General features: G+C 38.8%; 3 long non-coding RNA genes across 7 annotated transcripts; 2 read left to right on the plus strand and 1 right to left on the minus strand.

Moving 5' to 3' along the window:
* Positions 1 to 634: 634 nt before the first annotated feature.
* LOC129452335 (uncharacterized) lies at positions 635 to 15,409 on the minus strand. Of its 3 annotated transcripts, none has more exons than XR_012371278.1 (7): positions 15,335 to 15,409; positions 15,119 to 15,218; positions 14,399 to 14,453; positions 5,416 to 5,484; positions 5,239 to 5,276; positions 1,490 to 1,543; positions 635 to 1,168 (listed from the first exon to the last, which is right to left on the minus strand). It is a non-coding gene; the product is annotated as an uncharacterized lncRNA (long non-coding RNA). The 3 variants fall into 3 exon arrangements; XR_012371277.1 differs by having other exon boundaries at positions 637 to 1,168; positions 15,150 to 15,218; XR_012371276.1 differs by lacking the exon at positions 15,119 to 15,218 and having other exon boundaries at positions 639 to 1,168.
* LOC141366169 (uncharacterized) lies at positions 1,580 to 15,408 on the plus strand. Its single transcript, XR_012371279.1, has 5 exons — positions 1,580 to 1,742; positions 5,428 to 5,500; positions 14,390 to 14,489; positions 15,167 to 15,229; positions 15,348 to 15,408. It is a non-coding gene; the product is annotated as an uncharacterized lncRNA (long non-coding RNA).
* Positions 15,410 to 17,017: 1,608 nt separating the features above from the next.
* Positions 17,018 to 23,229, plus strand: LOC141366170 (uncharacterized). Of its 3 annotated transcripts, XR_012371281.1 has the most exons (5): positions 17,018 to 17,925; positions 18,975 to 19,299; positions 19,444 to 19,614; positions 22,161 to 22,346; positions 23,071 to 23,229. It is a non-coding gene; the product is annotated as an uncharacterized lncRNA (long non-coding RNA). The 3 variants fall into 3 exon arrangements; XR_012371282.1 differs by lacking the exons at positions 22,161 to 22,346; positions 23,071 to 23,229 and adding an exon at positions 20,577 to 20,627 and having other exon boundaries at positions 17,020 to 17,925; XR_012371280.1 differs by lacking the exon at positions 23,071 to 23,229 and having other exon boundaries at positions 17,021 to 17,925; positions 22,161 to 23,053.
* Positions 23,230 to 23,998: the final 769 nt, after the last annotated feature.

Raw genomic sequence — 23,998 nt, forward strand, 5'->3', positions numbered from 1 at the left:
CTTTCTTTATAGCTTTAATTAGGTTCTAGAAGATAAAATTACCCGAAAGTGTTATCATTGTTAAATAAATTACGGATGTGCGTCTTTACGTCAAGGTCATGATTCTACATAACAACATCCGCTTGACCTCGCAATGCCAAGAAGAAGAAGAAAGGCGTGGAACACATGCTTAAGGTATGTAGTAATAATGCATTTAAATAATAAACTGTTTGGTGTGGGATCATTTAAATAATACCTTGAAATTGGGTTGATAACAGTTATTCATGCTTTAATATTGATATTTCGCCCACCTGTCTGACGTTAAAGGGACACAAGGCAAGTCTGAGTATTATTTGTCTACTAGCTCCCCCTAGTGTCTGGGAGTAAATGCGTTCTATATCTGAGACTATACGAGACTGAATGACACCGGGTCGGATACAGCGAACTTGCAAGTGGGGTATATTTCCTACAGACGGTAGGGGCGGGCGAGAGAGTCTTCATTCGTGATGTAATGAGTCATTTAACCATATACCGACTTACGAAGATGATTTATTAACACAAAATTGCTGCCTTGTGTCCCTTTAATTTATTTTGAGTGTTCATGTAACTGAGTCTTGTGTAAGATTCTAGAAAGATATACGACTTACTTTTTTTTAAAACGATCAGTATTATGGTTGATATTTGTATTGCACTTGTTAAAAACATTTTTTGCCCCCATTTTTCATTTCATGAGCTGAACTTAAATATTTTCTATGTCACCAAAAGGCCTATTTCTCTCAAATATTATTCACAAATCTGTCTAAATCTGTGTTAGTGTTGCGTTTATAATTGTGGTTAGTGTGTGTGTAAGGCACTGCCTGTGAAAACCCAGCTAAAGTCTTTTTTGTGATGTATTGTTTTCTACATAAAATCATCCTAAACAATGAAAAGAACATTTTGTAAAAATATCTTATCTTTAATATTGGCTGAGTAAGATTCTTTGTATAAACCCTCAGTCTGTTAATTTTGTATCCAGCCTGTCAAGATCTTCAGATGATGTTTGAGAAAAAAGTCATCATCCGCTTCGTCACTCTTCATCCGTATTTGGGGTAACAAACACCTGCTTCCCACAAGAGACTGGACCGCTGAAGTCAGGTGGTCAGTCTTTATTTGCATTCATCCTAGAACCGTCAAGACTGCCTTTTTGCAGCTGCAATAGCAAAGATAAATGAATTAGGAGTGTAGCTTTTAAAATGCTTTTACTATTAAATGCATTATTTTGATTTATTTAAACTTAAGAATCAAATAGGTGTGTAGTTTAGGTAAAATTCTTATAACTGCATTTGTCTGTTTTACAACAGATGTAACTAAGTATAAATTTACTGTTTTTTTATGTTGGATGGATCATCAGACCTGCACCTTCCTTGAACTTGTTGGTAAGGTAACACTTCATCTGAGTAAATGATGATGCTTTTTATAAGAACTTTTTATAAATAAATATTATTATATTGTTTTTTTTTAGGTAACTTACTCTGTATTTGTTCACGGTGGTCACCCCAGGGTCTCAGGACTCAAAACGAGTGCTCTATGGATTGAACAGAAAATGTAGTATTAACATGTGTTAAGTTATGTCTTTAAATGCCACTAATAATGTGTTTCTGTTTTCTTTCTCATTATGCTAACAAACGCTCTTTTATCCCTCATGTTAGGTGGATCAACACTCCAACCATCTGCATTAGGGACTGAATAAAGGATGCCCTCTGTAGCTGGGAATGTTAGATCAGGTAATTTGCATTTGATATATTTTTAAAGACACACACTAATGCTGCTTGTACACCGCCAGCGACTAGCAACACAATCTCGTTCATTCCAATGGAAGCTTTGCAACATGAGCAACTGTGACCATCGACAACAGGAAGTGGGCATGTCCAGCTATGCCACAACGTTGAGGAAAGTTTAACTTGATGAAGGACTTTTGGGAGCAACTACCAATGAGAGTGAAGCAGTGAAGTTCGTGTCATCACTCTTTAGTCATTTACTGAGAGGATTGTTACTCATTTGTTTGTAGTTTTTACAAGGACAACCAGAATTGGGAACGCCTTCTGATAAACTCATTAAAAGAAATGGCTGAGACACAGTGACTAGGTTGTTGGCGGTGTGAATGCAGCATAAGGCCTTAAACTGTCTGTGGCAAATATTTTTAGCACCCAAAATAAATAGGGGTGCTGCTTTTAAAGGAAAACACCACAGCTTTTCAATATTTTACTATGTTCTTACCTCAACTTAGATAAATTAATACACCCCCATCCTCCATCAATGCATGCACTCAATATTTGTACAGCGCGTCGTGAATGTGTTAGCATTTAGCCTAGCCCCATTCATTCTTCAGAGCGCAGTAACATCATCACTCCTGACTACTCCCCCTCTTTTGAGTTTGAGCGAGAGGTGGAGTAATCTGGAGTGATGATGTTACTGTACGCCGAGGTCGAAGTGCTGCAAACTTAGTGCTCGTTTGCCATACAATATAGATATCATTTTTAACCGCTTAAAATTGCCACATTTTATTTTGTGCCACCATACTTACTCGTGTAACTACTTATGTAACAGTCTTTAAATAGGGAAAACATGAAAGGGTTGGGTGGCTTCTAAATTCATCCCTGTTTGGATCCTAAGGAATGAATTGGGCTAGGCTAAATGCTTACACATTCACAACACGCTGTACAAAGATTAAAGGGCCATTTCACCGATAGGAACATTAATCTTTATGGAAAGTGAGTCATATTTGTAGTCAAAATGTAACATAAATGTAGAATTTTGTGCCTATTTGACAGAGAAAAGACAAAATGTGACTTTAGAGCACATTTGTATGAAAAACTACAACTGCCACTATGCACCACAATGCACAGCTCTGCAAGCCACTCCCATTAATCGGAACACCGCTCAGATATGCTATTGTGTACATAAATGCCACGTTAGTAAAACAAAGAAAATAGCCACCACCACTGTGTCTGACTGACACCAATCATGATTTACTTTTAAACGTGATGTTACATTGTGGTACACACAATAACACTCTGGTCTGGTGTGTAGCAAAGTCTTATTCAAACAGTAACGTGCAGTTTCAGATCCACAGTACAAATGTCTTTCCAAGTACTTAAAAAAAGGGTATGCATTTTAAATGTTTATTTAGTTTTACCAATTTTCTTTTTGTCTCGTGTTTACTGTAATTACATTTGTGTTATTATTGGCCTCACTGCTCTCACAAATTTATAGACATATAAAACACCGCTCAGATATGCTATTGTGTACATAAATGCCACGTTAGTATAATAAAGAAAATAGAAGCACTCACTTTAGTTAGACGTCCGTTTATCACTCCATCCTCCACACAAACGCGTCCCCTGCATAATATCTCCACAGACGCGCTGCCTCAGCTCTTGGAGCTTGTGCTCGTAAACCGAAACACGTCTTTGAAATAAGCACACGACCAGAAACGTTCACAAAACAAACGTTCATATCCTTATCTGATCCAGAAATGTTAAACCGAAAGCAAACGGCGCGAGTCCGTCCAAGCGTATATACTCCGCAGCGCGCCTGCTCGTAAACCGAAACATGTCCGTGAAATAAACGTTCCAAACGCGCGCAAAGTTCCTCTCTTGCATAGAAACCTTCACCAAACAAACGCCCATATCCTTATCTGATGCAGAAATGTAATAAAGGCAGTAGTCTGTACAAGCTTCTCTACGCAGCAGAGGCCGATGGTTGCGGTGTCTTCACCGGGCTCCTCTACCCAGCCGACGCCCAGGCTCCGGCCTACTCCTCGGGCTTCTGTTCCTACATCTGCCTCAGCTCTTTGCAGTATTGTGGCTCATAAAGGTGCAATGAACAGCGGATTAGAGCATCACGCTTGTAAAATCACCCTCTTCCATGTAATATTGATTAACTTCCACTGTTATTGTAACATGAATTCGGCTCGCTCCACAACTTCTGTTTAGCTTAGCTTAGCATAAAGATGGCGGCTGATCGTTTTTTTTCGGTCTGTGTTCGTATGTTTTCGTAAGTCCCACCCACTTATCTGTAATTGGTCTGAAGCGCGAGTGGGTCCCACCCATAGCCCCCACCTTGGAAAAATGAGGAATGAATGTCTGTAGTCTTTCACACTCAATAGAGATACAGGATTTCCTTCTTTCAATGACGCAAAATGACGATTTTTTACATCATTGAAAGAAGGAAGTGCCTCACTGAAATCAGTATTTCTCCCCTCTCAGGGGAAACTGAGGGAATGGTGCACGACCATTCAAAAACATGACTGGGGTTCTAACGGTACAAAGCTTAATGCAAATGGGTGAAGTTTCCCTTTAAGTGCACGCATTGAAAAAAGATGGGTATGTATTAATTCGTCTATGGTAAAAACATAGTAACATTTTGGAAAGCGGTAGTGTTTTCCATTTAAAGGGATAGTTCACTCAAAAATGAAAATAATGTAATTAATGACTCACCCTCATGTTGTTCCAAACTTGTAAGACCTCCGTTCATCTTCGGAACACAGTGCAAGATGCCTCAGATCCAGTCCGAGAGCCCTCCGACCCTCCAAAAAATACATGCGCTGTACACTGTCCAATTTCCAGAAAGTTAATTAAAACATCATCAAAGTAGCCCATGTGACATCAGTGGGTCAGTTAGAATTTGTTGAAGCATCATTAATACATTTTGGTCCAAAAATAACTATTTATTCAGCATTGTCTTCTCTTCCAGGTCTGTTGCGAATGCGCGTGCACAATGGCGCTGCTGACGTGTTATCCTCAGAAATGTTTGCGAAGATTTTGTTTGCGAAGATTGTTTGCGAAGATTTTGTTTACAGCGTCTCCCTCAGACTGTAAACGAAAAAAAGCTTGGGTGCACCAGATAACACGCCAGCAGTGTCGTACGGCAGCAGTGTCATGCACACGGTTCACAACAGACCCGAAAGAGAAGACAACGCCGAATTAAGTCGCCATTCTTGGACCTAAATGCACTTTTGATGCCTCAACAAATTCCAACTGACCCACCGATGCCACATGAACTACTTTGATGATGTTTTTATTACCTAACTGGACATGAACAGTATATCGTACATACATTTTTAATGGAGGGTCAGCAAGCTCTCGGAATAAATCTAAAATATCTTAAACAGTGTTTCCGAAGATGAACGGAGGACTTTAGGGTATTATTTAAATCAACTAAAAGAAAAACAATCCTTAAATGGTTACTAAAATTGAGGTCAGATTTTTGAAAACGTACTGTCTTGATGGTCATCCAAAGTTCTCGGTACAGAAAATCTGTTTTGTATGGATCAGAGTTAGACATTGTCATGTAATATATAACAATATAATAGCAAGTGTTATGTTGTTTTTGAAAATGCTGTGAAAATGAAAAAAGCTATTTGTTTATCCACTATGCTATCAAATGCTCTTTTACCTTGCATGTTAGGCGGATCAACATTCCATCCATCTGCATTAGGATCTACCTTAGAGACACTCACTGGAGCTGTAAAGGGAACCAGGTAAGTTGCACAACCCATCAAGCCTTTGTGGGGAACAAGGTTTCTTGTAGAATTCTTAGACTAGCAATTTTTGTGTGAGAACTTTAACATGATAGAAATTATTAAACTACAAATATGGTCAACCATGAAGCCATCTGAGTCTATATTGTCTGAGAGAAATTCTTACTCAAGAATCTGCATATGGACTCTATGCACGCTTAACTTCCGCGTTTGACTCAAGGCTGCTATTCAGTTTCCAGTACGGGATATTTAAAACAGATTGACGGCAGAATCGCTCAAATGTACTCGGTTGTTTGCTGAATTTACCCAAATTTACAACCTGTGATTTGTGAAGAATTGTCCAGATGTGCAAACTCGAGAAAGGTTACAAGTTTTATGTGTCGTCTCTGTATAATCATTAAGATATGTTCAGCTAGCCTGTACTAGCAGAGCTTACATTGTGCTATTTTTACGATTTGAACAGCAGGCTAATCACGCTGGTAATATATTACGTCTTTGTAATGTTAAAGTATGTTAAAATAATCTTAAAGTGTCAGGTTAAATAAGAGATTCATGTACACATCGATTGTCAAAACATTTTTACTTGGTTATTTTTGAGTGAGTATCCTGACACATTTGAGAATCTAAAGAACAAAGCAAAAAAGGCTTAACTATTGTAAAGTCTGTTGTAGAAATCTATATTTTTCCCATTATTTGTTATCCCGTTTATTTAGTTTGTTGTATGTTTGTGTGTTTTTTTTCTTTCACTCAAGTTATTCTTGTTGTCATTGATATTAATTTTCCATTTGTCTTTTGCATTTGTTATTAATAAAGAATACATAAATATCGAAAATATGAGTTTCTACTGTTCTAACATTTAGCTTGTATAACCAAAGATGTTATCTTTGCTAGTACTGATAATAACAGTCATACCAATTTATCAACAACAGATGAATAGCACTGTTATCAGTGCAATTTTTATCTAAAAGTATTGGTAATGCAGATACAGGGTAGCAGTGTAGAAGTTGGCATGCTTTCCAGTGAGTCGCTGTAAACGCTATGACACAGCAGTGGTGGCTAGAAGTTCGGTCCTAAAAAATATACTTTCATACGTTTAAATGTCATTATGGTATTAAGTGTGGAGTATAAGTTATTTCTATGTAAAATAAACAAGCATCAAAAAATTTTGGCAACCAAACAGCCAAAATAACATAGCGCTCTATGACTGGCGGAAGTAGTCCAGCATCCTAAGATATCACCGGAAATGTAAGCGCTAGGAATGGGTTTTATTATTCTCAACACCTTTTTGGTCACTTACGGTAATTAAAGCACCTGGTGGTGGCGGAAGAGGTAAAGCATATCATCTGTTCACCTGTGTAGTTCACGAGGGAAGAGAGGGGGTGACTGGGGAAGTTTTATTTTTGTTGACCGCTATACAAACGCAATCTAATGCTGTTCGGGCACGATTTCATATGCAAGTGAAATAATTATGGAATGTATTGGATACATAACCTTGTTTGTTTCTCACGCAAATAAATCTATACAACTAAATCTTTGGATTCATTATCATTGAAGATCAGGAAGCGCGTCTGGCAATAGTTTCCCCTGCTCAGCCTCTCGGCCGACAAATTTGGATTTCGGATTGTCGCCCACATTTTGTCAACAAAAACTTTACGATAAACTTGGAAAAGAAACCTCTACTCAATGAGAAACTGGATCATCGGACACACACACGGATCTGGAAGAGAATGGTCTACGAGAAGCATCGCACAAACTGTGGTGGTATGTAACCTGCGTTTTACTGTGTTATGGCTTGTTTTGGAAGATAGTTTTGAACGGGTTACTGCCACTTGTTGAAGTATTGTGTTGTGGTTTGAAGCGGGTGAATCGCCGCTGATCGGTTGTGTGTTTGGAGCAGACAGCTGACTTATGTGTGTGCGGTGTGGTTTCAATGCGTTGGTTATTGTATCGTGCCTGCGTGTAATTGCTGTGGCTATTGCTGTTGTTGGCTTTACGTTGGATTCATACTGCGATGTTCAGTTGCGTTTGACTGTATGTACAAAATGAGTGGATTAACGGTTGATTCAACTTCATCTAATATGGAGAAAAGGAAAATTACGTTGACTGAAAAGGCTCTGGCAAACAGGATTGAGTCGATTCAAAAGCAACGTAAAAAGGAAGTAAGCAACTTAAAGAGTCAGATATTGTCTCTCAAAAGGCTCATGAGAGATGATCAAAATGCTTCACAATTTGAAGCACAGTTTGATGTTGTGCTGCGATTGTTTGAAAATGCCACTACATTACACAAATCGTTGATGCCTTTAATCCCTCCTGATGAACAAGAGAGACAAAATGCATGGTTCACAAGCATCATTGAATACAGTGAAGGCTTTATTGAGGATGCCAAAATGTGGATTTCAGAAATTAAAATGCCTCGTTCAGAGTTAACTCATAATATTGAGTGTCATCATCAGGAAGTTTTGTCAGGGGATGAAATTGTGATTCAGATTCATGAAGACGCAAAACCGAAACTCCATCCATCTTTTCAACATGATGACATATTGCCATGTGACAGTATATCAAACCTAAGCAGTAGAAAACAAGGTTCAAAATCAAATGTTTCTACTACTTCATCTGCACGTCTAAGAGCAGAGGCTGAAATGGCTGCTCTGCTTGCCCGTCAAAGTTTGCTGAAAGAAAAACATTCTCTTGAGGTGCAGGAAGAGAAACTAAGACAACAAAAGGAACAACTTCAGCTTAAAGCCGATATAGCTGCATCAGTGGCTAAAGTGAATGTCTTAAGGACCTCTGGATCTGGTGTGCGAAGTGCTGTTTCTCATCGGTCTAATGCCATGGAGTCATATTTTGAGAAGAGGGGAGGAACAGTTGAAGCTCTCAACATTGATGCAGAGACTTTTGTTCCACAACTTGGAAGGGATGATTTACGGTGTGGAAGGCCAAGACAGAAAAGGGAAGACAATACCATCCATTGCCAGCAGAGGCCCTCAGAGCTTATGAGACGGAGCACAGTACCACATACAACAACGCCTCCAGCGTCTCATCCTGGAGATGTCCATGCATCATTTCTCACAAACATTAATAGTGACCAGAACCATATGTTGTCTATAATGAAAAAACAGAATGAGATAACATCAATGTTGGTACAACAGCAATGTCTTTTATCGCTTCCTAAAAGAAATATCCAAATATTTGATGGTGACCCTCTACAGTACCATGCTTTCATGCGGTCTTTTGAACAAGTAATTGAGGTAAAGACTGATAATGCTGAAGATAGACTGCATTTTCTGGAACAGTACACCAGGGGGCAACCACAACAGCTTGTTAGGAGCTGTCAACATTTAACTGACGGTTCAGGCTATGTAAAAGCAAAGACTTTACTGCATGAACATTTTGGAAACGAGCATATGATAGCATCTGCCTATTTGGATAAGGTCTCTTCATGGCCAGTGATTAAGCCAGAAGATGGAAAAGCTTTACATGCATACAGTTTGTTCTTGCGTGGATGTTGCAATGCCATGGAAGAGGTTCATAGTCTGTGTGAATTGAATACACCTGCCATTATGATTACTGTGATTAAAAGATTACCCTACAAGCTGAGGGATAAATGGCGAACAGTATCGTGTAACATCCAGGAAACACATCGTCGGAGAGCTATGTTTGCTGATATTGTGACTTTTATGGAGCGGCAAGTGAAGATCATGACAGATCCTTTGTTTGGAAATCTACAGGAAGTACCAGTGTTGGTGGCAAATAAAGAAGGCAGCAGGATAAAATCACTACGTTCAGGGGCTAAAGGAAGTAGCTTTGCCACTACTGCTACTACAGTCGAAAAGACACTAACAGAACATAAGGTTAAAGATGTACATTTACCTGAAAGGACTTGTTTGTACTGTAAAGGTAAACACATGCTGGAGTTTTGTACTCAGCTTGAGAAGAAAGCCCAAAGTGAGAAGATTGAAATCCTGAAAAGGCTGGGAGTTTGTTTTGGCTGTTTGTGTATTGGTCACATCAGTAAGGAGTGCAGGAAACGTCTTTCTTGCAAAACATGTGGCTTAAGTCACCCTAGTATGCTTCATATCCATCGCAAAGATAAGGAAGCAGAAGAAGAAAAGGGTAGGAACAACACAGAGAGTGCAGTGGGCAGTTCTTTGGTTGCAGTCCAAACCAGTGGTCTTACTGGGGCCGGCGAACAAGATTTTAAGCTTGCCATTGTTCCAGTAAAAGTTAAATCAAAGAGTGGGCAAAGGATAGTGGAGACCTATGCCTTTTTGGATCAGGGCAGTTCAGCATCCTTCTGCACAATGGGTTTGATGGATAGATTGAATCTCTCTGGGAGGAAAACAAAAATTCTTTTGCGCACCATGGGCCAAGAGAGAATTGTGGACAGTTGTATTGTGTCGAACTTGGAAGTGGCTGGATTAGATAGTGATTGGTACTATGAAATGCCAGATATCTTCACACAACCTAAGATGCCTGTGAATAGGAGTAACATCCCACGGCAGGAAGATTTGCATAAATGGCCTCATTTGAAACATGTGTACTTGCCTGAGATAAATACAGATGTGGAGCTTCTGATAGGCATGAATGTGCCCAGAGCTTTGGAACCACTTGAAATCATCCGGAGTGTGGACGAAGGGCCATATGCCATCAAGACAATGCTTGGTTGGACTGTAAATGGACCTCTTGGTGGAGAATGTTGTGATGGATCTGATATGTTTGAGTCTACATTTACCATCAACAGAATTTCTGCTGTAACACTTGATGAACTCTGGAAACAACAGTTCAAGACAGACTTTCCAGAATGCAGTCAGGAGGAACAGCTAGGACTTTCAAGGGATGACTGTAGGTTCTTAGAAATGGCTAACGATACTGTGAAATTAGTTGATGGTCATTACAATATTGCTTTACCTCTGAAGGACAGAAAGATAAGCATGCCTAACAACCGTAACATTGCAGAACAACGCATCCTTAACCTGAAGAAAAGGTTTATCAGAGATGCATTATTCCATAAGGACTATACTGCTTTCATGAATAACCTTATATCCAGTGGCTATGCAGAGAGAGTTCCAACCACAGATCTGGACCGCAGTGATGGTAAGGTTTGGTATATCCCACATCATGGGGTATACCATCTGAAGAAAGGAAAGATCAGAGTTGTCTTTGATTGTGCAGCATCATTTCAAGGCATATCACTCAACGCACAACTACTGAATGGTCCGGATTTGACTAGTTCATTGACTGGAGTCCTGACCAGGTTTAGGAAAGAGCCTGTTGTTTTGATGTCTGATATCGAGGCAATGTTTCATCAGGTTCAAGTACCTGAGGAGGATGCAGACCTGTTGAGATTTCTTTGGTGGTCCAGTGGAGACTTCAGTCAACGTTTGGAGGAGTACAGGATGGTTGTCCATTTGTTTGGGGCAACGTCTTCTCCAAGCTGCGCTAACTTTGCTTTACGGAGGTGTGCAGAAGACAATAAAGACTTCTTCAGCCAGCAAGTGATTGAGACCATTATGTATAGCTTCTATGTGGATGACTGCCTTGCTTCTGTAGTCTCAGAACAGGAAGCTATATCCCTCTATAAAGGCCTTAAATCCATCTGTGCCAGGGGTGGCTTTCATCTAACGAAATGGATAAGCAACAGTCGCAGTGTGTTGGCCTCAATACCTGAGGAGGAGAGAGCAAAAGAAGTTAAAGATTTGGATCTGGACCATGACTCACTACCTGTTGAAAGAGCACTGGGTGTGCGTTGGTGCATCCAGTCTGACACCTTTAAGTTCAGCATAACTATTCAGGAGAGACCATTGACTCGCAGAGGGATCCTTTCAACTGTCAGCTCTTTCTACGACCCTCTGGGGATCCTAGCGCCTGTGGTTTTTACAGCTAAAAGAATTCTTCAGGACCTTTGTCGGAGCAAGCTAGGATGGGATGACTTCATACCAGTAGCAGTTGCCCAGGAATGGATAGACTGGTTGAAGGAGCTTCATCACTTGGAAGGCTTCAGCATCAGACGATGTTTAAAACCTTTGAACTTTGGAAAAGCTGCCACCGCTCAGTTGCATCATTTTGCAGATGCAAGTGAGGAAGGATATGGTACTGTCACCTATTTGCTGCTGCGTAATGAACACTCTCAGATACACAGTGCTTTCATAATAGGAAAATCCAGGGTGGCACCTTTAAAGCCTCTTACTATCCCACGTATGGAGTTGATAGCTGCTGTTGTAGCAGCTCGTATGGATAAACTGTGGAGAAAGGAGCTGAGACTACAGCTTCAAGATTCAGTTTTTTGGACAGATAGCACCTCTGTATTAAAATACATTAAGAATGAAACTTCAAGATTTCGTATCTTTGTGGCAAACAGGGTCTCAGAGATTCTCAAGGTTTCTAATGCATCTCAATGGAGATTTGTGAACACCACACACAATCCAGCAGATCTTGCCTCTAGAGGTGCAAGGGTGGAACCATTCTTAAACAATGAAACTTGGATTTCTGGTCCCTCATTTCTCTTGCAGTCAGAAGAAGACTGGCCTGTTAACCCAGATGAATTACAAGACCTTCCACCTGGAGACCCTGAGGTCAAGGTATCATCTGCAATTGGAGTTTCCGCAATAAAGGATGAAAATGATGCTGTGACTTGTTTGATCAATCGCACCTCATCTTGGACACGCCTAACAAGAGTGATGGGCTGGGTCCGAAGATTCAAGGCTTTGTTTTTGAATCTTAGGAGAATGAAGAAGACCACTGAACATCCTACTCCGCCTGTGTCAGATGCAATTCAACGGGAAGATGCTCTCACCAAGTATGCGTGTGATTTCAAGAATAAGCTCTGTAGTGGTTATCTCTCATTGGGAGAAATTAGAGAAGCTGAAATTGAAATAATTAGGTTTTGTCAGGAGAGAAGGTACTCAGAAGAGTTCTCCCTGCTCCAAAAGGGAAGTAGTGTTAAAGGAAACAGTCATCTATATATGCTCAATCCAATATTGGAAGATGGTGTGCTAAGAGTTGGAGGACGGTTGAGTAAAGCTGCCATGCCTGAAGAGTCGAAACACCCTGCCATATTAGCTAAAGACCTTCATATATCTGACCTCATTCTACGACATATTCATCAAGAGGTTGGTCATGGAGGTAGAAATTATATGTTGTCAAGACTACGCCAGAAATATTGGATCCCTGGCGTTAGTGGTTCCATAAGGAAAATTTTGGCAAAATGTGTGGTGTGTCGGCGGCTACATGGAGCTGCAGGGCAACAGCAGATGGCAGACTTAACTGACAGACTTTCTCCAGAAGAACCTCCCTTCAGCCACGTTGGAGTCGACTACTTTGGTCCGTTTGAGGTCAAGCGTGGTAGGAGTCTTGTAAAAAGATACGGAGTTATCTTCACATGTTTAGTGATAAGAGCAGTACACATTGAAGTTGCCTCATCACTGGACACAGATTCTTGCATTAATGCATTGCGACGCTTTATCGCAAGAAGAGGACAGGTCAAAGAGTTGAGATCAGACAATGGCACCAACTTTGTCGGCGCAGAGCGTGAGTTGAGACGATCCATTGAAGGATGGAACTTGGAACAGATCAATAATGCACTCTCTTTAAAAGGAATAAAATGGACCTTCAACCCTCCCACAGGATCACATCATGGAGGAGCATGGGAGAGGTTGATTCGTTCTGTCAGAAAGGTCCTTAACTCTACCTTGAGGACACAAAGTCTGGATGAGGAAGCACTTCACACAGTGCTCTGCGAAGTGGAATCAATTCTCAACAGTAGACCCATAACCAAGGAATCCACAGATCCAAATGACCTGGAGGCACTAACTCCGAACCACCTTCTGCTTCTTAAAACTAAACCATGTTTACCTATTGGGCTATTTCAGAAAGAGGACATGTATGCACGGCGAAGATGGAAGCAAGTTCAATACATGGCGGACTTGTTTTGGAAAAGGTGGACTAAGGAATATCTACCACAACTGCAGGAACGACAAAAATGGACAAAGATCAAGCGGAATTTCATTCCTGGAGACATCATTCTTGTAGTAGATGATTCCGCGCCCCGCAACTCCTGGGTCATTGGAAGGATAACTGAAGTGGTGCCAGACAGAAGAGGACTCGTGAGACAAGTCTGGATAAAGACCCAAACTAGCCGTATATGCAGGCCCGTAACCAAGATCTGCCTTCTTCAGGAGTCAGCTGAATTCTGATTGTTGTACTTGATTTTGACTGAATTGATTGGACTATTTTTTTGCATTGATTGGACTTTTGGATTTTTTTTCTTTCGAGAGGAGGACCAAGGATCAATTAACTTTATATGATGGACTATAAATAATTTAATCTGTTTTTCTTCCCCTGCATAGGTAATGTATGTGTAATTATTACCATGTATAACTGTAATAATTAGGGGCCGGAATGTAAGCGCTAGGAATGGGTTTTATTAGTCTCAACACCTTTTTGGTCACTTACGGTAATTAAAGCACCTGGTGGTGGCGGAAGAGGTAAAGCATATCATCTGTTCACCTGTGTAGTTCACGAGGGAAGAGAGGGGGTGACTGGGGAAGTTTTATTTTTGTTGACCGCTATACAAACGCAATCTAATGCTGTTCGGGCACGATTTCATATGCAAGTGAAATAATTATGGAATGTATTGGATACATAACCTTGTTTGTTTCTCACGCAAATAAATCTATACAACTAAATCTTTGGATTCATTATCATTGAAGATCAGGAAGCGCGTCTGGCAATAGTTTCCCCTGCTCAGCCTCTCGGCCGACAAATTTGGATTTCGGATTGTCGCCCACAGGAAACACGTCAAGCGCTGCCGTGCATAGAGTCCATTGCTATAGATATGCAGAGTACTTATCTTGAAACAGTCGTAAAATATTAATGTTTTTTGTTTTGTAGGTCACTTACTTTTCATTCGTCCTTGGTGGTCACCCCAGGGTCTCTAGAGTGAAAATTACTCAATCTATGGATTAAACAGAAAATGTAGTTTTATGAAGTGGTATGTTGTCTTTAAATGCCATTAAAAAGGTTTTTCTGTTTTCTGTCTCATATAAAAAATACTCTTTAACCTGCCCACTGGAGCTGGGATTGGTTAGCTGCATTTTTTACATTTACAAATAAACACACTAAATCCTAGGCTTGGACCTGCCTTAGGTTTTAGCATCCAAATTAACTAGGGATGTTCTGATTTTTAAAGGAACACGCCCACATTTTGGGATTTTAGCTTGTTCACCGTGTCCCACAGAGTTGGATGGGTCCATACATGCCATTATCATATCCGTGTGTGCTGTGACTCTGTCTGACGCAGCCCCCCGCTAGCTTAGCTTAGAACAAAAGACTGGTGGTGAATTTGACTATACAAATCACAACACATAATAGGAAAATGTTTGCGTTATTTTGTCATGTTTGGAAGCCGTATGCTAGATGGAGCCATTCACTTCTAGTCTTTGTGCTAAGCTAAGCTAGCGGGGCTGCATCAGACAGAGTTACATTACGCACAGGGATGAGAAAGGTATGTATGGACTTATCTAACTCTGGGGGATACGGTGAATAAGCTAAATTCCCAAAATGTGGGCGTGTTCTTTAAGGATTTAGGGGTATTTTTGAAGTTAAATGAAGCCATTTTACCTTTTAAACTGTCTCTTTTATAAGGACTTACTGAATTTCTTTTTTCAGCAATTTGGGACATTCTTCCAGTTGTCAGCAACTTTGTGAAAAAGGCTGGAAACTAAAATGCAGGTACTGTTTCATTCTTTTGTTTTTTACAGCTATGAAAAATAATGTGTTATTAATTGTACTGTCTATTAATTAATGATTTTATACAGTGTAACTGATTCTGCTTACCTGACTCATGCAGAATTCTGGCCTGGTGTTTGGTCCGTGCTGTCTTTGGCTCTTGCATCTCCATCATCCTGACCAGGGCCGCATTAAGAGCTCACTGGGCCCCGGGGCTATGAATTACTGCAGCCCCCCCCCCCCCCCCCCAACACCACTTTAGGTCACCAACTACAGAGAGAACACATTTTTCTAAAACACTGCTGAAGTTGTTTTACATAAATATAATCTAGAATAATAAAGCTGTTAGATTAACACTAACCTGTAAACATGACTTGCTAATAGCGAATATAGGGGTGGGTGATGAGCTAAATGTTTTATCATTATACAAGTCATTTTATCTAACAATAATGATATACTTCACAGTCAAGTTATATTACTTTTAATAAGAATTTTATCATATGGAAATTTAATGCCACTAACATTTCAGAATTCTTTTGACCAATTTCCATATCACAAAAAAATAATAGTCACTTAAGAAAATAATCTCAAGCTTACTGATGACAAGAGTTACAATTAATAACAATAGAACAAAGGCACACAAGAAATCGACCTACTTGAAAAACTTAAAGCACTGAATAATATTATATTGTGTAAAGTAATCAAATATACAGTACCTATCTTTCACTATACATTCAACATTCATTCTTATTTATTTTACAAAAGTGATTCAGTCAATGGCAGTAAATTACTTTATTTCTGATGTTTGATTTATTTATTTATTTATATTTATTTAATGTTTATTTGACAGGGACAAATGGATAAAACATTGCTTTATAAAAAATACAAAGTAGATTCCATGCATACAGGTTTATAGCCAAGACTAATTTGCAACCCCTGTCCCTGGTTAGGCTTGTAAGGTTAAAACAGAGATTACAGAGTATTGAAGCACAAATTTATAGCTATTAAAATATATACAATAAATACATCAAATACATCAAATAAGATGTGGGCTTAAATAGATGTAGTAGTCACTACAGAATCTAAACAAATTTATAAGTTGTAGCCTGTATAATCAGCGTTCACAAAGTTGTTTCAGTTTTAGCCATTGCTTTAAATGTGTATTAAAAACCTTGAGTCCTTTCAGTGTTTTAATTTCTGATGGTAAAGCATTCCACCATTTTATGCCATTTTAAAGTGATGTCTGACCAAATGTTGTTCTACGTTTTGCGACTATACAGCCTATACAGTGCGGCGCGGCTTTTTATATTGCTAAGCAACCACCGAGTCAGCTGTCTTGTCAATCAAATATTGACGCGTGAGCGCTCTTTTACTGTTAACTGTCATATTAGCAGAAACTTTAAAAATAGGACGCTTGCTCTGACCTTGTTTGAGGGTGAGAGGTGCACAAACACGCAGGAGAAAGTGAGCGAGTGGAGTCCGGTTCTTCAAAGCCCTTGTTAACTTCCCTTACCACAACGTAAGGCCCGCCTCTCCCCTCATTCGATTGGACAATGCGCCCGACGCGGATGACGTCGGGCGCTTCTCCACTCTCAGCGCTTCTTCAAAAGCGCGTGCTGCGGCTGGCGGCAAAAACCTAATTTGTAGGGGCGTGGTAAGGCTTTGGCAATCAGATGTCTAGTAGCAGTCAATCTGCTTCACAGCCAATCACGGGCCCCCACTTGTTCGGGCCCCGGGGCTTTAGCCCCGCCTAGCCCTATGGTTAATGCGGCCCTGATCCTGACCCTCTTTAGCAGCCTGTCCATGTGTTTATTTGGAGGCCACCATGAGCACGCATCTGCATAATATGACTTTGTAACTCAGTTGTCCATGCTCCTACAAATTCTACATTTTTTGTAAAGCTGCAACAAGTTGAAACCCTATAATTATTAACATTTGATTTTGAATTATGTAATTCAAATACATGAATAAGTAACAAAAGCAGAAATATATTAAGACATTACCTCTTTGTTGATTGTTTACTGATCTATAAATCCTTTTGTATTCTCATAATTGATCATCATAACTTGGTATACAGTTGATCTGTCAATTTAAAAAGGCAAAAGTTAATAAATGCTAAATTGGTCAAATATACATTGTTGTATTTTCACCATTTTGATCTTATTTAGGCATTTCATAACTTGAGGGAAATTTACGTATACTGATGTTTCAAATCAAATATTAATTTATTAATGACACCTTATCATTTTATAAAGATTTTTTATAACAATATTTATTTATATAATATCAATTTAATACATTTATTTCGTTACACCTACATCACTGAGCGCAAGGGAGTGCAGCCAACAAATACATTCAGGTGTGTTTGACTTAACACCGAGATGCGCAGACAGCACGTGGTATGACATCAAGTACCGCGAGAGTTTGGGAAAGCCCCGGAAAAGGTTTGAACTCGCGGTACTTGATGTCACGATCAGTTTGCGCGTAGATCAGCATGAAGTCAAACACATCTGAGAGATGTAACGTTGCGATCATTCAATAGAGTGTAACCTCAATCGGTTTTTGCAGCTTCTGGGTCTCGTGTAGAACGATCACAGAACGATTTTTTTGTTCTTTTCCAACTCGATTTTTAACTCCCTAAACTAGTAGTATGTTCCAATGGGTGAAGCAACAGTGCTGACGGCAGTTTCAGTGTCAAGGTAAGTTAATATGTTATGCATGCATGTAAGTTAGTCGATCTACAGAATTATCGTCTTATATTAATGTTCTATACGCGATTAAAAGCTTATTAACGTTTATTAATGCAATGCTATTCAGGTCGCTGCAAAGTCCCGAAGCCACGTTGTAACGTTAACTTTACATGTTACGCACTGGTGTGGATAAACCAGCCAGTTTAATAGAGTTATTAAATGCCTCAAACCTTTCCCGCCCTGTAACGTTACGTTAAAATGACCCTTATACGGATTACGTTTATTTCAGTCAGACCTTTTCCTAAAAACTACTCAAAACCGTTAACGTTGTTCTATTGGAGTGGTTCGATAATTGTATTTATTAATTGTTTCAGTTATATTAGTTATATCTGTTCTTTAATTCGTATTTCTAACAATTAAAACCAGGAATGACAAGCTATAAGTTACTTACCAAGATTTTGACGATCAAACTGACAGAAAAACTAACTTAAAGCCGACTATTAAACCAAAAACATACTATTACAACGTGAAGAGGAACGTAATGTGTACAATTTTTATTATTTACAGGTTATTAATAATGTTATTTGCGACAAAAAAGTTGAGGGAACTCGAGCAAATAACGGTCTTCTGGTAAATATTGTGGTCACGTGATGGCCTCGCGACATATAAGTCGTTTCCGGTCGTTTCTCAAACGCACAGCTGCGTTCTTTTAAAAATATTTTTAATATATTTTTTTAAATAATAAGAAATACAAGTTCAGTCAGAGGGTACATTATACATATATAAAATAAAAATAAATAAGGCTGCGTCCATTTTTTTTTTTTTTTTTAATAAGGCTGCGTCCTAGAATTCTGCATGTCTCGGCTGCCACGTCATCAAGCATCGTCGAAGGACATCTCAATCTGCTTGTTTTCTCTTTTGTTGTTTGAATTAAATTAAAAAAGGTTTAACTGTCCATGTTGTAAAGGCCGTTGATACATGACTTTTATTCACTGTACTACAGTATTGGATTTTTTTTTTGGTGATGCATTGCTAATTTTCAACTTCTCTCTTTAAAGTTTTCATGCCATGACCACTGGAGCGGAAACCATTATGACATTGCCTTGGACATCAAACTAAACCATCTCATTCTGGCTTTTGAGGTGGATTCTAACCTCGAAATCTCAGAAGGACAAGTCTAAGATGGATGCAGCCTCCATAGGATGCAACCTTGCATTTGAGAAACACCCATAGAACGGTCAACTTACCCCATACTCTAACCTGAATGCAGGGATCATAAAACTTTATCTTTTACCTTAATTGTTAGATGGGTGTTGATACCAAACTTTTTTTCTCGTCTACCCAGGAGAAAGTCATGGGTTCTGCTGCTAAGGTTGTCATAAAGTATGCTTTTTTCCATTTGTTGCATTTGGCAATAATATCAAAAGACATAAATTCTGAAAGAAATAAGATAATTTTAAAAGCATTAACATGAATATAAAAGCATTAAGTCATTAATGACCATCTTTTATTATTGTTTATTTACAGCGTCTTTTATTCTGCTTACCTGACTCATGCAGAATTCTGGCTTGATGTTTGGTCCACCTGTTAGCTGGCTCTGGTGCTTGGTAGTCTTCTCAAACCTGTGAATCAAGACCACCATGAGAGGCCTTCTGAAGACCATCATCACGCTTCAGATCCAGTTGTCTTTACTATGAGGTAAATCTTTTTTAACTGCAGCATTGAGCGTTATGTGCGTCTTAATGGCACTGAACGCCTTGCATTTTTGCCCCCTACTGCAACATGCGTTTTTGAAGGAGCGCTAAGAGCAGAAAAGCACCCGACGTCATTTGTGTCTTTCCATTGTCCAATTGAATATCAGGAGACGCAGGCCTTCCGTTGTAGGACCGATGTTTACAGTTATTTGAAACAAACATACTTCAGTTACTTACTGTCTCCTGTGTGTTTATGCACCTCTAACCTTCGATCAAAGTCAGTGCAAGAGTCCTCTTTTTAAAGTTTCTGCTTATATGACAGTCAAAGAGCGCTCACTCACTTTTACACAGATAAACACTCACTTTGTCTATCCAGACCTCAATGTTAGAGTTCAGACAGATTCAGATAGTTGGTTTTGTTCATTTTCTAAGTGTTTTGTTGATATTTTAGTTAGGGATGCACCGATATGGGAATTTTGGCCGATACCGATAACTCTTTATAGTTGGGGGCCGATAACCGATATATATAGGCCGATAAATATTCCTATTAATTTCACAATGAAAAACTCCCAGACTGCGGACATCTTGTCTTTGCGCTAGACTAGCATACTCTTCTTAAGCCCGCAACATGTGTCATCTTCGTGCTATGTCACAGAAAGCACCAATCAAAACTCCACATGGCCAGCAATGAGCAAGTGAAGTGGTTCAACAAACCAAAATAATCCATAATTTATCGGCTTTCATTTATCTGCCTCATTTTGCTATCAGACCGATAACCGATAATATTAAAAATAAGCAGTTATTGGCCGATAACGATATGTCGGACGATATATCGTGCATCCCTCATTTTAGTCCTAATTGATTATGACAGATTTGTTACAGCCTTATCTGTCAAAATGAAAAAGTTTAATTCAACCTCTGTTGTAAAGCAGATTTTGAACCAGTCTTCTTTAATTGTGTCACTAGCCTACCACAATCCCTGTGCACCAGCTATGGAAAGTGCAGACCAAACTTCTAAGTCTCTTCCCATATTTAGTAAAGTAATGAATGCGGTCTTACAAATGAAAGGTTTTTTAGGGTACATTATTTTAATTACCAAATGATTTCTCGGATGAATTGGATAAAAAGACAATATTTTATTTTTCATTTATGAAAACTGGTTGTTGCTGCATGAACTCAAGCACATTTATTTCAAACACATCAACGCAACGTCATTGCTATAAACCAATGCACCTATTTTGGATAAAAGATAATGCGCCTCAGGTCACACAAATCAAACACGAAGAGTTGTCATACACAGTGTGTACAGTCAGTCATTCAAATTGGATATACACAAAAACCAGATTTAAACTGACAGTGTAAACATAGTCTATGAGATAAAACAAAAATGTTTAAATGTAAGCCTTGCTAAATACCTTATTACCCATAGTTTATCCTCTTTATACTATGGTCACTTGCTTTTGTTTATTTTGCAGTACAAAATAGGACAGGACAGATAAGAAAAAAAACATTATTTTTTATTAATTATTTTATCTAGGGGTCAATAGATCTAGTTCAATCAACACCCTCACCATGCTCTCCCAGCTTTAGGTGCTTAGACCTGTTTTTCTAATCAAACAATACAAGGGCAGATGTTTCGGCGTTATTGCCTTCATGGCATGAAAGATTAAAATCTGCATTTAAACCCAAAGGGGATATGATCTTTAAATAAAATTGCATTGTCATTTTCTTGATTACAACCATAATACTGAACAACTGTAAAGGTCCCGTTTTTCCTGTGTTTTTTGAAGATTTGATTGTGTTTACAGTGCGCAATATAACATGTGTACATGTTTCACATGCGGTATTTTTCACACAATCTACTTATCTATATAGTGCTTTCACTGTCCTAAAAACGGGCTGATGTATTCTTTGTCCTATGAAGTCCCTCCTTCAGAAATACGTAACGAGTTCTGATTGTGTAGCTTGTTTAGTGTGTTGTGATTCAATAGCAGCTTATCTTAGCCAGGACGGAGTTTAGTCAAACACACTTGCTTTGACGTCATTCAACCGAGAAGTAGAGGGCTGTAGTACAAACCGGCCGTTCGCTGTATTGGAAGGGGGATTCTGTTAAAGAAAATACATCGCCTGGCTGGCAGTGAACTTTGAGCTTTATCATTTAGAGGTATTATTTATGCTATTACAGCAACATTACACACTAACTAAAGTTTGAAAAATGGGATCAGGAAAAACGTGACCTTTAATGTTTAAGTATTGAGAAAGAAATGAATTCTTACTGTGGTGGAGATATTGAAAACTCTTAAAAAGAGGGGCATTTTGGGTGTTTTATTTAAAGACCATGTCCCCTTTTAGCCTGACTACATCAGACTTTGTACTTCTGCTCAAGCAAAGTAGCAGAGAATGGTATTACCAGGCTAGTCCCCTTTGGGTATAAATGAAGATTTTGATCTTTCATGTTTTTAATATTTTGTTTTTTCTTTGGGTGCAATTTATATAAATGAAATACTTTGTCTGATGTGATGATGGTCTCATTGTGTTCTTTTGTTACAGATAGAACTGAACTGGAGTCTATGAACTAATGCTGTGTTCGAGACAACTTGGATGTTGGATATTATTGACCTCAAACCCGTAAGAAGTCAGGAACAGGAAACAAAGTGGAGTATCCGACCTCTCAACTTGGAACAGATCGATCAACACCGACCTCAACGAGATGCGTCATTTGACATTGCAGACAAGGTGGTGGCTAGCCTTTCACAGCCTTACATGAACCGCAAACAAACTTTAAACAGCACATAATATAGATGAACATGAATGTTAAATTATCCAGTAACCGTTTTCTGGCATAATTGGCACAAGAGCACAAACTTCTCCTGGCGTCTCATTATGTGGTAAACACGCAAATGTGATACGCGATTGACTGGAATGCATTGAGGTCGGAGGTAGGATATTTAATGACATAACATCAGAAATCAGAGTTGTCTGTAACACTGCACAATATTTCACCTAATTGTTACCACCTGATTATCATGTTTTTAACACAACCATTGATTGGTCACACGGATGAAGGCAGCAAACAGAGACATTTGTCCTTTGTATCTCTCTCAAAAAAATTAATCTATTAATGTTAAAAAACACTTACAGTAGACTGTGTTAGATAACTGTGCTCTTGGAAGTCAGCTTAAGTGAACAAATGGTAATGTTAATGAAAAGTTCATTTTTGTCACTGTTGCAAACTAACCACCACACAGAATATGAAGAATAGCCAGAACTGTGGTAATAAGCTAGCCCTAAAATGTTGTGAGAATCTTGATGTATTGGACACAGGTGTGTAGTATCTGTTATAGATTGACGGTTGACAGGTTTGTTTGGATGTAATTGCATTATTATTATTAATTTGGTATTGATAGTCCAATGTTGATTTGGGAGAAATATTTAATTTCTTTTCTTTTCTTTAATGCAGCACTTAAGGATGAACCACCCTGATCTACTAAGATGCACAGATTCAACTCTGGCCCAGCATCATCCCCATACCTCATCTGCCATCAGTTTAATTTAATGTCTGTCAATTGCAAATGCTATTTATATTACAACTTAATATTAAAGGAATAGTCTACCCTTTTGCCATATTAAACTATGTTATTACCTCAACCTAGATAAATTAATTCATACCTATCTTTTTTTTGATGCGTGCACCGTGCAGCGCGTTGTGAATGTGTTAGCATTTAGCCTAGCCCCATTCATTCCTATGGTACCAAAAAAAGTTTTATTTTGTGGCACCATACTTACTGGTATAACTCCTCATGTAACACTCTTTAAATAGGGAAAACACGAAAGTGTTTGGTGGCTTCCCTGTTTGGTACCATAGGAATGAATGGGGCTAGGCTAAATGCTAACACATTCACGACGCGCTGTACAGTGCACGCATTGAAAAACAATAGATATGTATTAATTTGTCTAAGTTGAGGTAATAACATAGTTTAATATGGCAAAAGGGTAGACTATTAACATAGTTTAATATGGCAAAAGGGTAGAATATTCATTTAACTTTAATTGAGACTATTATTGTGTAAAGCTGTAGTTTCCAAACTTCTCATTTCAAAACCTTTTAGACAAGTGTAATCTATTCTAGACCCACTAAAATATTTTAAAATATACATTTTTTTAATGGGGTAAAACACATTTGTTCTCTTTCAGTGGAGTCATTTTATTTTCATAATATGTCATAATGTAAAGTAAATATAAGTTTATTTGCAATACCAAATATTTTATGGTATATTCTTTCAAAACCATTGTCATTGTTAATTATTAATTGGCCAAACTGTTGTTGCATCATTAAGGTACTTAACCTACTGTGTGACGGACAAGTGGGTCCTCCTGACACACAATTT

This window comes from Misgurnus anguillicaudatus, chromosome 9 (genome assembly GCF_027580225.2).
Source record: "Misgurnus anguillicaudatus chromosome 9, ASM2758022v2, whole genome shotgun sequence".
Classification (NCBI taxonomy): Eukaryota; Metazoa; Chordata; class Actinopteri; order Cypriniformes; family Cobitidae; genus Misgurnus; species Misgurnus anguillicaudatus.